The sequence below is a fragment of the Saccopteryx bilineata genome, chromosome 2 (genome assembly GCF_036850765.1).
Source record: "Saccopteryx bilineata isolate mSacBil1 chromosome 2, mSacBil1_pri_phased_curated, whole genome shotgun sequence".
Classification (NCBI taxonomy): Eukaryota; Metazoa; Chordata; class Mammalia; order Chiroptera; family Emballonuridae; genus Saccopteryx; species Saccopteryx bilineata.
Genome location: NC_089491.1, coordinates 6,486,116 through 6,499,020, shown reverse-complemented (window position 1 = coordinate 6,499,020; position 12,905 = coordinate 6,486,116). Strand labels below are relative to the sequence as shown.

Sequence of the window (12,905 nt, the reverse complement as noted above, 5' to 3'; positions counted from 1 at the left end):
CTGCTGCTCTCTCTCTCTCTCCCTCTTCCTACCTCTCTCTAAAATCAATCCAAAAAAGAGAGGTTATGGTCCTGGAAGAAGTTGACACTGCAATTAGATTAGGTATTAAAATCTAGGTTTGAAAAAAAATAATAATCTGGGTTTGATGTCATGGGCTTTTAGAATGAGCAATGCCGTTTGGGGCCTGAGGCTTTCGCTTTGGCATTCCTTATCTGTAAAAGAGGGGTGTGTGGCCATGCCTTTCTTCTGGGGGTGCAAAAAAGGAGGGCACCCGGCAGGACCTCCACAGGCGGCAGGTGTCCCTGATCTGTGCTCACCCCCTGAGAGTCAGGGCAGATGGTGGGCATGAGAACTGAGCCCTCTGTCTCCAGCTCAGCCAGGACACCTGAGCCACTGCGACACCTACATTGATGTGACTTCACTACTTGCGGTAGGCTGCATAATGGCCCCTCAAAGATGCCCACGTCCCAATCCCCAGAGCCTGTGAATGTTACCAGACCTGGCAAAAGGGACTTTGCAGGTGGAATAGGCAAAAATATTGAGATGCAGAGATTATCCCAGATTATCTGGGTGAATACAACTTAATCACAAAGGTCTCTCCTAAGAGAGAGGCAGAAGAATTTGTGAATAAAAAAAGGGGAGGGGGAAGGTTCTATGGAAAGAAAAAGTATGGGGTGATCTGATCTTAAATTCCTAAGTGTGCCTGACCAGGTGGCAGTGCAGTGGATAGAGCGTCGAACTGGGATGTGTAGGACCCAGGTTCGAGACCCTGAGGTCGCCAGCTTGAGTGTTGGCTCATCTGGTTTGAGCAAAGCTCACCAGCTTGGACCCAAGGTCACTGGCTCAAACAAGGGGTCACTTGGTCTGCTGTGGCCCCACGGTCAAGGCACATATGAAAAAATAGTCAGTGAATAGCTAGGGAACTGCAACGAAGAATTGATGTTTCTCATCTCTCTTCCTGTCTGTCTGTCCCTATTTGTCCCTCTCTCTGACTCTCTCTGTCTCTCCCACAAGAAAAAAAAAATTCCTAAGTGTGCAGGTCATGGTGGTTAGTCATGCCCCAGACATACAACTTTTTAGTAAAAAGTTTACCTTTGCCTCACAGGCAAGCCCTGTCCATCTAGATTAATACGCCTTTGAAATCAACACAACTGTCCTCAGTCTTAACTCTCCTGCAGTCGGACCCCCACCTGGCTTTCTCCTGCCTCCATGTCATCTTCCGTATGTTCCTTCCTTAATTTCAAATGCTTGAAAGAAGCTGCAAAACTGCTATTCTCTCTGGAGCACTGGAGATCTTGCTCCCTGGCAACTGTCCTCAGTTTGGCTCAAATAAACTCTTACAAAAACTCTTTGCAGGTTTGGATGTTACAGGTAGACAAACAGAGGGAGAAAGGAGAAGAAAGAGCAGAGGTCAGAGAGGAGGGAAGGTACTCTGCTGCCAGCCTTGCAGATGAAAGGAAGATGAGCCAAAGAAGCGGGTAGCCTCCAGAAGCTGTGAAAGACTAGGAAACCAATTCTTCCCCAGAGCTTCCGGGGGGACCTGGCTTCGCCGACACCTTGACATCGGTCTGCTGTGGCCCCACGGTCAAGGCACATATGAAAGCGGCACAGACTTCCCTATGTTGGCGCCCCTGGACTCTCCCAAGAGGCTCCCAGGAGAATGGCTTGATCGTTCATTCTGGGAACTTCCCCAGAGATCCATCAGCTCTTCCATAGTAAGCACCAACAGTTTGTGTCCTAAGATTCTTTGAAGCCCTTGTTTAAAAATCCTCACCTTGCTGTGTCCCCCTGTCCCGTGGCCCCTCCCCCTGGGCCCCTTCCCCATGTTTGGGGCAGGGCTTCGGGGATCTCCTCCCTTTAGTTTTGCCAACGTTGCTTGCTCTGCTTGGGTGCCCTGGGGAAGTGCAGAAGAGGGAGAATTCAGTGCCTGCTCCACCTCAAGCCTGCCCAAAGGGACAGCAGTATCAGTCTGGCCTGTGCCCAAAGCAGCAGAGACCAAGGGAAGGACAGGCCAGAGGGCAAAAACACTGCCCGGGTGGAATCCCAGAGTCAGCCTTCGGGGGCAGCTGTGTGGCTTCAGGCTATCAGTTTCCCTCTCTGAACCTGTTTTCTCGACTATAAAACTCAGCGGGCAGTCACTCTGTATAAAACTCAGCGGGCAGTCACTCCCCATAGCAGTTGAGAGAACGGAAGAAAGTCATGTCTAAGTATTAAGCACCTGACATGCCCATCAGTATGAGCCTCTGAGCCACAGTTCCCTCAAAATGAGGACAATAATTCCTATCTAGCTGGTCTGCCAGGAGGAAGATGCTTGGAAACCCCTGCCCTTGCTACTGGGGGCAGCGGATTGGGGGTGAGGAGTGGGGAGGTGGGGAATAGCTTCTTGTCCATGTGCAACATGCCACACCTTCCTTTATCTGGACAAAAGGTGCACTTGCAAACCGAGACCTGTTTCTGGAGGGTGGGGCTGCCAGACAGCGCTGTCCCAGCTCTAAGAGACAGCGCTAGCTCACAATCAGGGGCAGGACATAGAAAGCACTGAATGTCCTGAACTCAGTTTTATCTCTGACAGCCTGTCGGGTGGAACTGTGCAGTCCTGCCCCTTGGGTGTTTCTACCTTTGGACGGAGGATGCCGACTTCCCTTGCCTCGCCCCACCTTGGGGGAACCACTGGAGGAGGCTGTTTTCCTTGTCAAAAAGCTCTGTTATGGGGTCTGGTGGCTGTACCAGCCCCAGAGTCGTGGACCAGAGACAGTCCCTCCTCTGACAAGGAGCTGTGTTCTGCCTGCATCCTCTAAAACAACAAGACAGAAACCTCACCAGCAGAAACCGGGAAAACCAGAGCGGGCAAAGAGCAGCTCATTACCTGCTGGTACCTGAAGCCGGAAACAAGAGGGACTTTGTAGGGAAGCCCTCTGACTGATGTGTGTGACTTCCTGGGAGGGATCTTTGCCTCATCAGCTGCTGGAATCAACCAGTTAAGCCAGGGCCTGGCAAGGAAGACAAATTCTTCTCTGATCTTTGGCCAAGAATTTTCCTAAAGCCTCCCTCCGTCAGGGGACATGCTGTGTTGTTTCTGGTGGAGGAGATGATGGGGTGTGACATTTCCCTGAGCTCCAGTTGCATTCTCTGCCTATAAAATGGGATCGGTGCCCCCTGCCTGGCATGGGGTGAGGGAGACTGGAGAGGGGAGGGGTGCACCCCGTGGGCCAGGCCTCAAGGCCCACGGGGAACACGGCGGTGCCTGCCTGGAACTGAGAGTGAGCCAAAGCTCACGTGCTGGACAAGTTTTATATCTTGGCCTGGGTCATGGTTACACAGGTAGATATGCAAGTAAAAATCCATCCAGCTCTATCTTCAATGACTTTATTGTATATTTACATCTTTTATTTAAAAAATTCTTTTTCTTATTGTATAAGAATTTTTTTAAAGCCCACAAAAGTTCTGCAGTCACAACTCTCCATCTCTGGGCAAAGAGAAACTGCTGTGTCTAAAGCCCCGTGCGGCCCCTTCGGCTCGCTCTCCTTGGCATTTCCTGAGGATCAGAGACCCAGGGCTTCAGCTGTGTAATTGTCTGACTTCAGAGGAGGCTTAGAGAGAGGAGGAAGCGGCTCCACCTCAGCTGCTGGTTCCTGACCTCAGTGAGTATTGCTGGGTCTTTCTCCAGCCAACCATGGGGAAACACAATGATTTAAAAAAAAAAAAAAAAAAGACTATCCTTGAAGTGACTTTCTACGTCAGATCTGTATTTGTATTGTGGTCATCACTGCAGCATCAACCCCGCTTTGGGAAGCAGTGTTTGGGAAACGTGGTCTGTGGTCTGCAGAAGAGGCAAACGTAGATTAGCGAGCTCTTTCTGATGGCTCTGCAGCCCATCCTGGGGCAGAAGCCCACCTGATGGGACCCCTGGACTCCCCTCCAAATGAGCAATTCAGGGGACTGCTGTTCTGTCTGCGAGCTCACCTCTTTTTCCTACCTTCCTTTGGGAGATTACACCCTTCCTTTCAGGGCTAGTAGTATCTTTATTGCCTATATACTTCTGGTGGGGCAGCCAATGAGCACACTCCATCTTCTCAGTATGGGGTTGACATGTGACCCAAACCAGCCAATCACAATGTTACTATTATTGGACACTGATTGGTCCAAGCATAGCCAATCAGAGACCTTCCCTGGGAGGTTATATTCTGATACCGATAGACCCCTCTTGGCTCCAGGACTGGGCACTGGGATGGTATTGGCCTGAAGCTGTGTGCAGCCGTCCCCCCTCCCTGCATGGAGAAGGCTGTGTTATGGAGGAGACACTGAGGCCCCAGTCTCTGACTCACCCGGGCCTAGGAATCTAGGAGTTCCCTTTTTTGTTTAACAAAACATCAGTCAAATCTGGTATTTAGTCCCTCTTCTGCGCCAAACTCTCAAGTGGCTCCCATCTTACTCACAGCAAAAACCAAAGTTTGGACAATGGCTCACGGCCCTATCCCATCTGGTCCCCATCTGTTCTCTCTGACCTTCTGTTTCGCTCCTTCCCTGCCTCACTCAGTCGGCCAGTCACCCTGGCTGGTCCTCCTTGCTGGTCCTCACACATGCCAGAGGACCTTTGCTCTGGCTGGTGATCCCTCTGCCCAGAGGGGTGCGCTGGGCTGACACCTCATCTTCAAGTTTGCTCAGATCTCTCCATCTCTGATAAGACACACCCTAATCACCTTCATCGGTTCGGCAGCCTGTCTGCACCCGCTCCCTGACTCCTTTCTCATCCACAGTCACTCAATGAATGACACACCTTATAATTTAATCATTCTGCTATATAACACCTGGCTTCCTAGGGCCGGCACCTTGGTTTTTGTTCACTGAGGAGCCTTAAGCACTGGTCCCGTGCCTGACATATATAGACACCACTATAATTTGTTGAATTGAATTAAGCTCATTTGATTTGGATTTCTTTCTCTTCTTCTTTTTTTTAATAACTAAAGGCATCTAGACCAATATAAGTAAAAAGCTCCAGAGTTTGGTTCTGGGCCCTAAGTCCTGTCCCCCTGCCCCCTTCTTGGAATGCCTGGGGAGAGCCTGGCTACCTCTCCGGACAGCAGAGAGCCGGGGAGAAGGCCCAGCATCTCTGAGTGGGACTGGTGACTGGGCCGGTTGGGACCAGAACAAGACAACTGAGCCATCACCCCAGGGTACCTGCCTTTGATAATCACTCAGTTAAGACTGGAAAAGGCAGGTGTGGTCTTTGGTTTAGTGAATTTGCACATTGGCAGCACGAACACCCATCTAGCAGTGTAGAAGCGCAGAAGCTAACATTTATGGACAAGGGTATAGGGTTCGCTAAACCTGGCCAGTGCCCATCAGCCCAGCAGGCTGACTTGGGGCTTCGTGCCAGACTGCCTGCCTGGGGCCCCAGGCCAGCCTTGCCCCTGAAGCCTGCTTCTGAGACAGTCAAGATGGCCTTCGGGGATGATGCCGTTCCCCGTAAGGACAGCACTCAGAGGGGGTGATGGCCACAGGGTCACTGGGCACTGCCCTCACACCTGACACCTGGCTAGTTGCAGACTCCATGGTATTTCAGCCTCCTAAGGAGAAACGACTGGAAGGCCCGTTTCGGGGATGTGAGGCCTGGGCTCAGGTTGGTGGCTGTGCTTGCTGTGGGTCTCAGAGCTGGGCTTTGGTCAAGGTAGATGGCTGTTCTGGCCACAGAGGCAGGACCGGTCCAGCTGTGGGGTCCGGGACTCAGGCCCAGAGGAACTGACTGGTGTGTGCTGAGCATGCAAGAGGCAGCAACTCTTTTTGTTTTAACTGATTTTAGAGAGAGGGGAAAATAAAACATTGATTTGTTGTCCCGCTTACGTATGCATTCATTGTTTGATTCTTTTTTTAAAAAATTATTGATTCTACAGAGAGAGAGGGGAAGAGGGAGAGAGAGAGGAAGGGAGAGAGAGAGAGACTGACTTTGTTGTTCCACTTATGTATGCAATCATCAGCTCCTGCTTGTGTGTGCCCTGACCAGGGACCAAACCCGCAACCTTGGCTTATTGTGATGATGCTCTAACCCCTTGAGCTACCTGGCCAAGGCAAGGGGCAGCGAGTTTTAATGTGTCATTTAAGGTCCCTTTCACTCTCTCCATGTTTCCCTGAGTCAGGAGATTGCCAGAGAGCTCAGCCAGTCTTGGGAATGAGGAATAGCAAGTTTGGTCAGCTGTAACATCCAGTGGTAAGGAAAGACTGGACAGCCACACATGAAATATTAGCCATCAGAAGGAATGATGCACTGACCATGCCTCAGTGTGGGCTAACCCGGAAAACTCTCCGCTAAGCGAGGGAAGCCAGACACGGAGAGCCGCACGTATGATTTATATGAAACGTTTGCAGTAGGCAAATCCATACGGACAGACTGTGGATTGAAGTGGAGGGGGAATAGGAGTGACTGCTCAAGATATATGGGCTTTTCTTTGGGGAAGATGAAAATTCTAGAGATGGATGGTGGTGATGGCTGCACAACAATGAATGTACTTAATGCCATTGAGTTGCATTTTGTTTTTTAAGTGAGAGGAGGGGAGCCTGACCAGGCAGTGGCACAGTGGATAGAGCGTTGGACTAGGATGCAGAGGACCCAGGTTCGAAACCCTGAGGTCGCTGGCTTGAGGGCAGGCTCATCGGGCTTGAGCATGGGGTCATTGGCTTGAGCATGGGATCATAGACATAACCTCATGGTCGCTGGCTTGGGCCCAAGATCACTGGCTTGAGCAAGGGGTCACTTGCTCTGCTGTAGCCCCCTGGTTAAGGCACATATGAGAAAGAATTCAATGAACAACTAAGGTGCCGCAACGAAGAATTGATGCTTCCCATCTCTCTCCCTTCCTGTCTGTCTGTCCCTCTCTCTGTCTCTGTCACAAAAAAAAAAAAAAAAAGAAAAAAAAGGTGAGAGGAGGGGGGATAGTGAAACAGACTCGTGCATGCATCCTGACCAGGATCTACCCAGCAACCCCATCTAGGGCCAATGCTCAACTGCTATTTTTAGCATCTGGGGCTGATTCTCAACGAGCTATCCTCAGCACCCGGGCCACCGCTTGAACCAATCAAGCCACTGGCTGCGAGTGGGGGAAAGGGAGAAAATGGGAAGAGGGAGAGAAGGGGAGAGGGAGAGAGAAGGGGGAGAGGTGGGAGAGAAGCAGATGGTCACTTCTCCTGTGTTCCCTGACCGGGAATTGAACCCAGGACATCAACACGCTGGGCTGACACTCTACCACTGAGCCAACCGGCCAAGGCCAGATTGCACATTTTAAAATGGTTAGTTTTATGTTAAAAAGGAAAAAGAAAAGCCAGGACCACTGTCATGTTCACAACTGTATTTACACACCCAACATAGTGTTTGCACAGAGCCTGATCGTGTGCAAGAAATGCTGGTGAGTTCCCGGGGCCGGGTGCGGTGCCCGTCCCCTCCTCCTGTCCCAGGGGAGAGAAACACACGTGGCTCTTCCAAGTTCTGACCGAGCGGGGCCCTGATGCAACCCATCTGTTGCTCCTCAGACTCTGGCCTCAGATCCCGTTACTGATGCACAGAGCTGTGGTCAGGCAAGGGGCATTTCCTGAATGCAGCTTGGAGACATGACACAGCTGACAGGACAGGCAGATGGGGACAGAGGGAGAGGAGAAATGTTTGTCTCAGCACAAACCACTGCCAAGCTGTTTCCAGGGAAGCTACTGTCACCCCGAGTGGGGTTCCAGGCAGTGGCTCCAGCACCGTGAGAGCTGCCCGGATGTCGGAGGGCGCGCGCGCTCTCACACGCTCACCACCCACCGACGCAGTGTTCCCACGGGCGAGGCCAGTGGCCGTCTCTCAGCCACATCAGGAACCCATTTCCTCGGCCGCCCTGGGGGGGAGCTCTGCATTCCTGGGATCATGTTCAGCGGCAATAGCTGGCCAGAGGTTTTCAGAGGCAGGAGTAATGGGAACCTTCCCACTTCAACAGCCCCCCAAGAGCCAAATCTTCCTCAGTTCCACAGGAAGCACCACCCCGCTTTCCCCTGGGGCCTCTGTCACGGAGACAGGGTTTTTTTTTTATGACTGTGGGTTTTTCAACTAATCCTCCAAATGTGCCAGATGCTGAAATTGCCACAGGGGCGAAGTGCGTGCTTCCTCCTTGGCTCTGATGCAAGGACCGAATCTGCAACTCCCCAAGGGTCCCTCTCCACTTGAACCCTGACCATCCAGGGAACTCACCGAGCCCAATCACGGTAATACCAATGCCCTGGCTGGAGAGCTCAGTTGGTGAGAGCATCGTCCCGATAAACCAAGGTTACGGGTTCAATTCCTAGTCAGGGTGTGTGCAAGAATCAACCAATGAATGCATGAATAAGTGTGACGACAAATCAGTGTACCTCTCTCTCTCTCTCTCTCTCTCCCCCTCTCTCTCTGCCTTCACGTGTTTTATGTATAAATCTGCCTTGTTTTATCTTCACCACGTATTATGGAGCATTATGAGGCCCGCTTTACAAATGGAAAAGTAGGCTTGGGGCTAAGACTGTCTGTAAGGTCACAGATCTGGGCAGAGTGGCGCTGTCCCAAGCCAGAGCCCGTGCTCTTAACCCCATGAAGAGTTGAGGTTTGAATTCAAGCCAGCCCCTCCCTTCTTGCATAATTCTCCTTGTTCAAAATTCTTTGCTTCTGCCGAGCTCAATCTGCCCTTCGGGGCCACAGAGAACACACGCGCTCCCTTCTCCTCCTCACTGCCCCTCTGACACCGGAGGATACGCTGGGTCTACCCTAAAGCTCCTCTTTCAGGCAAAACCGCTGCCAGGCCATCAGCCTGCCCTTGGTCCCATGTTTCCCAGCCGTTGTGACCCAGTCTGTAAAGGTCCCTGTGAACCCATGAGCCAGCTCAGATGGGAGGGGCCCCATCACCCCCTATTACGAGCACAGGAAGAATTGTGGCTCAAAGCAGATCTCATTATGTGATTTGCAGGGCCAGTGCAAAATGAAAACACAAACCTTCTTGTTCAGAAGTTATTAAAAGTTTTAAGATGCCAAAGGAGAGCATTAAACTGAGCACAGGACCCTGTGAAACGATATGAAACCTGCCCGATTCCAAGTTCAGGGTGACTCAACACAGGGTGAGTAAGCGGGTCTGTCCGCATCCAAGCCGGAGCAAGGATAACATCAGATCTTGATAGGGCGTTTCATCAGCTCTATCTAATACAATGGATGCCAACATTTTTATTATAAATTGAACAATTATAGCAGCCAGCATTTCTGAGCACTTCCCCTGAGCCAGGCATCATGCAATTTTCTTTTTTTAAACAGCACTTATATAATGTTCACCACATGCCCGGGAAATTTTTTTTTTCCCCCTGTGGCAGAGACAGAGAGAGTCAGAGAGAGGGACAAACATACAGGAAGGGAGAGAGATGAGAAACATCAACTCCTCGTTGTGGCTCCTTAGTTGTTCATTGATTGATTTCTCACATGTGCTTTGACCGGGGGGCTACAGCAGACTGAGTGATCCCTTGCTCAAGCCAGCGATCTTGGGCTCAAGCTGGTGAGCCTTGCTCAAACCAGATGAGCCCGCACTCAAGCTGGTGACCTCGTGGTCTTGAACCTGGGTCCTCCACATCCCAGTCCAATGCTCTATCCACTGCATCACTGCCTGGTCAGGCCCAGGAAATATTAACTTATCTAATCTTTATAACATCTGGTTAAGGGAGGCACTATTATTATTCCCATTATATAAATGAAAAACTGACATGACAGAGTAGTTGAGTAATTTACCAGCCACCCAGCGAATAAGTGGTCTCACAACAACTTTTTGGGGTAAGGACTCATAACACTCTTAGCTCCAGTTTTCAGAGAGGGCTCCTTGAGGCTCCGGGAAGAGAAAACAACCATAGTAAAGAGATCACAGGTGGAAGCTTGAAATCCAGAACCACACGGGCACAGAGTCCCTGCCGAGCCCCCTCCCAGTCCAGCCTCTACCAAAGGCCCGGGTGACATGCCTAGGGCTTGAATAGCATCCCCCAAAAAAGATATGTCCAAGTCCTAACCACCAACCCCCAGCACCTGTGACTGTGACCTTATTTGGAAATAGGATCTGTATTAGTCAAGGTTCTCCAGGGAAATAAAACCAATAGGAGAGAACCTGACCAGTGGTGGCACAGCAGATAGAGTGTTGACCTGGGACACTGAGGTCCCAGGTTGGAAACCTGAGGTTGCCGGCTTGAGCATAGACTCGCCAGCTTGAGTGTGGGGTCGCCAGCTTATGTGCAGGGTCGCCGGCTTGAGTGTGGAATCGTCAGCATGATCCCATGGCCGCTGGCTTGAGCCCAAAGGTCTTTGGCTTGAAGCCTAAGGTCAGTGGCTTGAGCCCAAGGTCACTGGCATGAGTAAGGGGTCACTGGCTCAGCTGGAACACCCCACCCCCCGTCCCTGGTCAGGCATGTATGAGAAGCAATCAATGAACAACTCCAGTGTTGCAACTATGAGTTGATTCATTTCTCTCCCTTCCTGTCTTCACACCCCTCCCCCCAAACAGGAGAGAAACAGACACAGAGAGATGCACACACAGAGCGGTGTTATGAAGAACTGGCTCATGCAATCATAGAGGCTGAGAAGTCCCGTGATTTGCCATCTGCAAGTCGAGTCCACTGATTTAAACACTAATCTCGTCCAGAAACACTCTCACAGACACTCCCAGGAACAATGTTTAATAGGAGCGCCCAGTCTTGTAAGTGACTGGTGTCCTTACAAGAGTAAGGCGGGGAAGGGTCAGACAGACACAGAGGAGAAGGACATGTGACAAGGGAGGCAGAGACTGAACTGCTGCAGCCACAAGCCAAGGACCGCCAAGCGTTGCCAGAAGCCCCCAGAGACAGCCCTCAGGAAAGAGCCCTGACGAGGGAGCCCTTCAGCGCGTCTAGAAGTAACTGGGGGCTGGGGGCTCCTCTACCCTTCTAGGTTTTTCCGGGTGGTCTAATCTTAAATTGGCATGAGACAGATTAACAAGAGAAATAAGCAAATTTAATTACCTATATATGTATGAGACCCCCACATACAGGCAGAGACGGGAAGTTCAAAGGAGAACGATTTGGCACTCCAACCTAAGGATGAGGTAAGGTGCCTTGGGGCTTCAGGAAGGTCATTTACATGACAAGAAGAGCAGATGTTTTGAAATGAAAAGTTTGCCCTGACCTATAGATGGGTCACAAAAAGTTATTTCTGACAAGTACTCTTATTATGGACTAGGCCCCTATTTAAATTCTATTCTGTCTGGATGGCTCGGTTGGTTAGAGTATCCGTTCTGAAGCGCAGAGATTGCTGGTTCAATTCCCAGTCAGAGCACATACAGGAGCAGATCTATGTTCCTAACTCTCTCTTTCTCCCTTTCTTTCTCTCTAAAATCAATCCATCAAAAAAATGTAAAAACTAAATTCTTTAAGGGAAAGGTAAACATTTCTTTGAGTCTCAATTGCCTTCAGCTAAAAATCATTCCCATGCCAAGGCGGCACATCTGGAGGAGGCCGTTCTGACCCCTTCACAACCAATGCAGCTGGCACCTGAATTGCAGACGTCTGGCCCCCAGAATTTTGCAAGAATAAAACGTTGTTGTTTGAAGCCACCAAGTGCCTGCTAATTTGTTAGAGCAGCCCTAGGAAACGAATGTAATGCCTTCTCGTGTTTCTAAAAATGTCTGCATGTGCACAGGATGTAATACCTGCCAGGTGGCCCTCCAGCGAGAGCTTACTTCATACAATTCAACCAAAGACTAAAGATTTATTTAACTGACACTGCCAACTTGAAAATAAATCTAACGACCCCTTTCTGGACTCCCAGAAACCCGAGGATTGCAAGTGGGAAGTGTCGTCCTGGTTCAACAGACAAGGAACCAGGGACGGGCTGGCTTCTCTGCGGACAGTAGGGAAGAGGGAGGAGGGCCCAAGCTCACCCGGACCAGAGCAGCTGCTACAGCAGCCTCCACAGGTGCCAGCCACATGAGTAATTTAAAATTTCCCCGTAACGCCTGCCCTGTGGTGGTGCAGCGAATAGAGTGTCGACCCGGATCGCTGAGGTCTCTGGTTTGAAACCCCAGGCTTGCCTGGTCAAGGCCCAACCAGAAACAAACAACGTGTTAACAACCAAAGTGAAGCAACTATGAGTTGATGCTTCTCACCCTCTCTCTATAAAAATCAATAAATAAAATCTCTAAAAATTTTTTCTAGTAGCCAGGTTAGAACTATATATATAACAAGTGAAATTAATTTAAATAATCAATTTGTTTTCTGTGGCTACTGAAACAAATTACCAGACACTTGGTTACTTAAAACAACAGAAATTTATTCTCTCACAATTTTGGAGGCCACAAGTCTGAGACCAAGGTGTCAGCAGGGCTGTGCTCCCTGCCACAGCCTCACGGGGAGACTCTGTCCCTCGCCCCTTTCTGCTCCTTGTGGCCGCCAGCATTCCTTGGCTTGGGTTGCCCTGCTCCACTCTCTGCCTCCGTGGTCACACGGCCTCCGCCTCTTCTCTGGGTGTCTGTGTCAAATCTCCCTCTCCCTCCCACCAATGAGGATACAAGTGATTGCATTTAGGGTTTACCTGGATAATCCAGGCTAACCTCCTCATCTCAAGGTTTTTTACTGAATCACAGCTGCAAAGTAAGACCCCTTTTCCATAAAGGGTAACATTTAAAGGCTCCAGGGATTAAGACCTGTTATCTTCGGGGAATATTATTCAGTTTACTATAATTTATTTTATTTATTTTTTTACAGAGACAGAGAGAGTCAGAGAGAGGGATAGATAGGGACAGACAGGAATGGAGAGAGATGAGAAGCATCAATCATTAGTTTTTTGTTGTGACATTTAAGTTGTTCATTGATTGCTTTCTCATATGTGCCTTGACTGTGGGGCTACAGCAGACTGA

General features: G+C 50.1%; 1 protein-coding gene across 1 annotated transcript in view; it reads right to left on the bottom strand.

Moving 5' to 3' along the window:
• Positions 1-12,905, bottom strand: part of PTGES (prostaglandin E synthase) — a 30,719-nt gene that overhangs the window by 13,253 nt on the left and 4,561 nt on the right. The window lies entirely within an intron of this gene.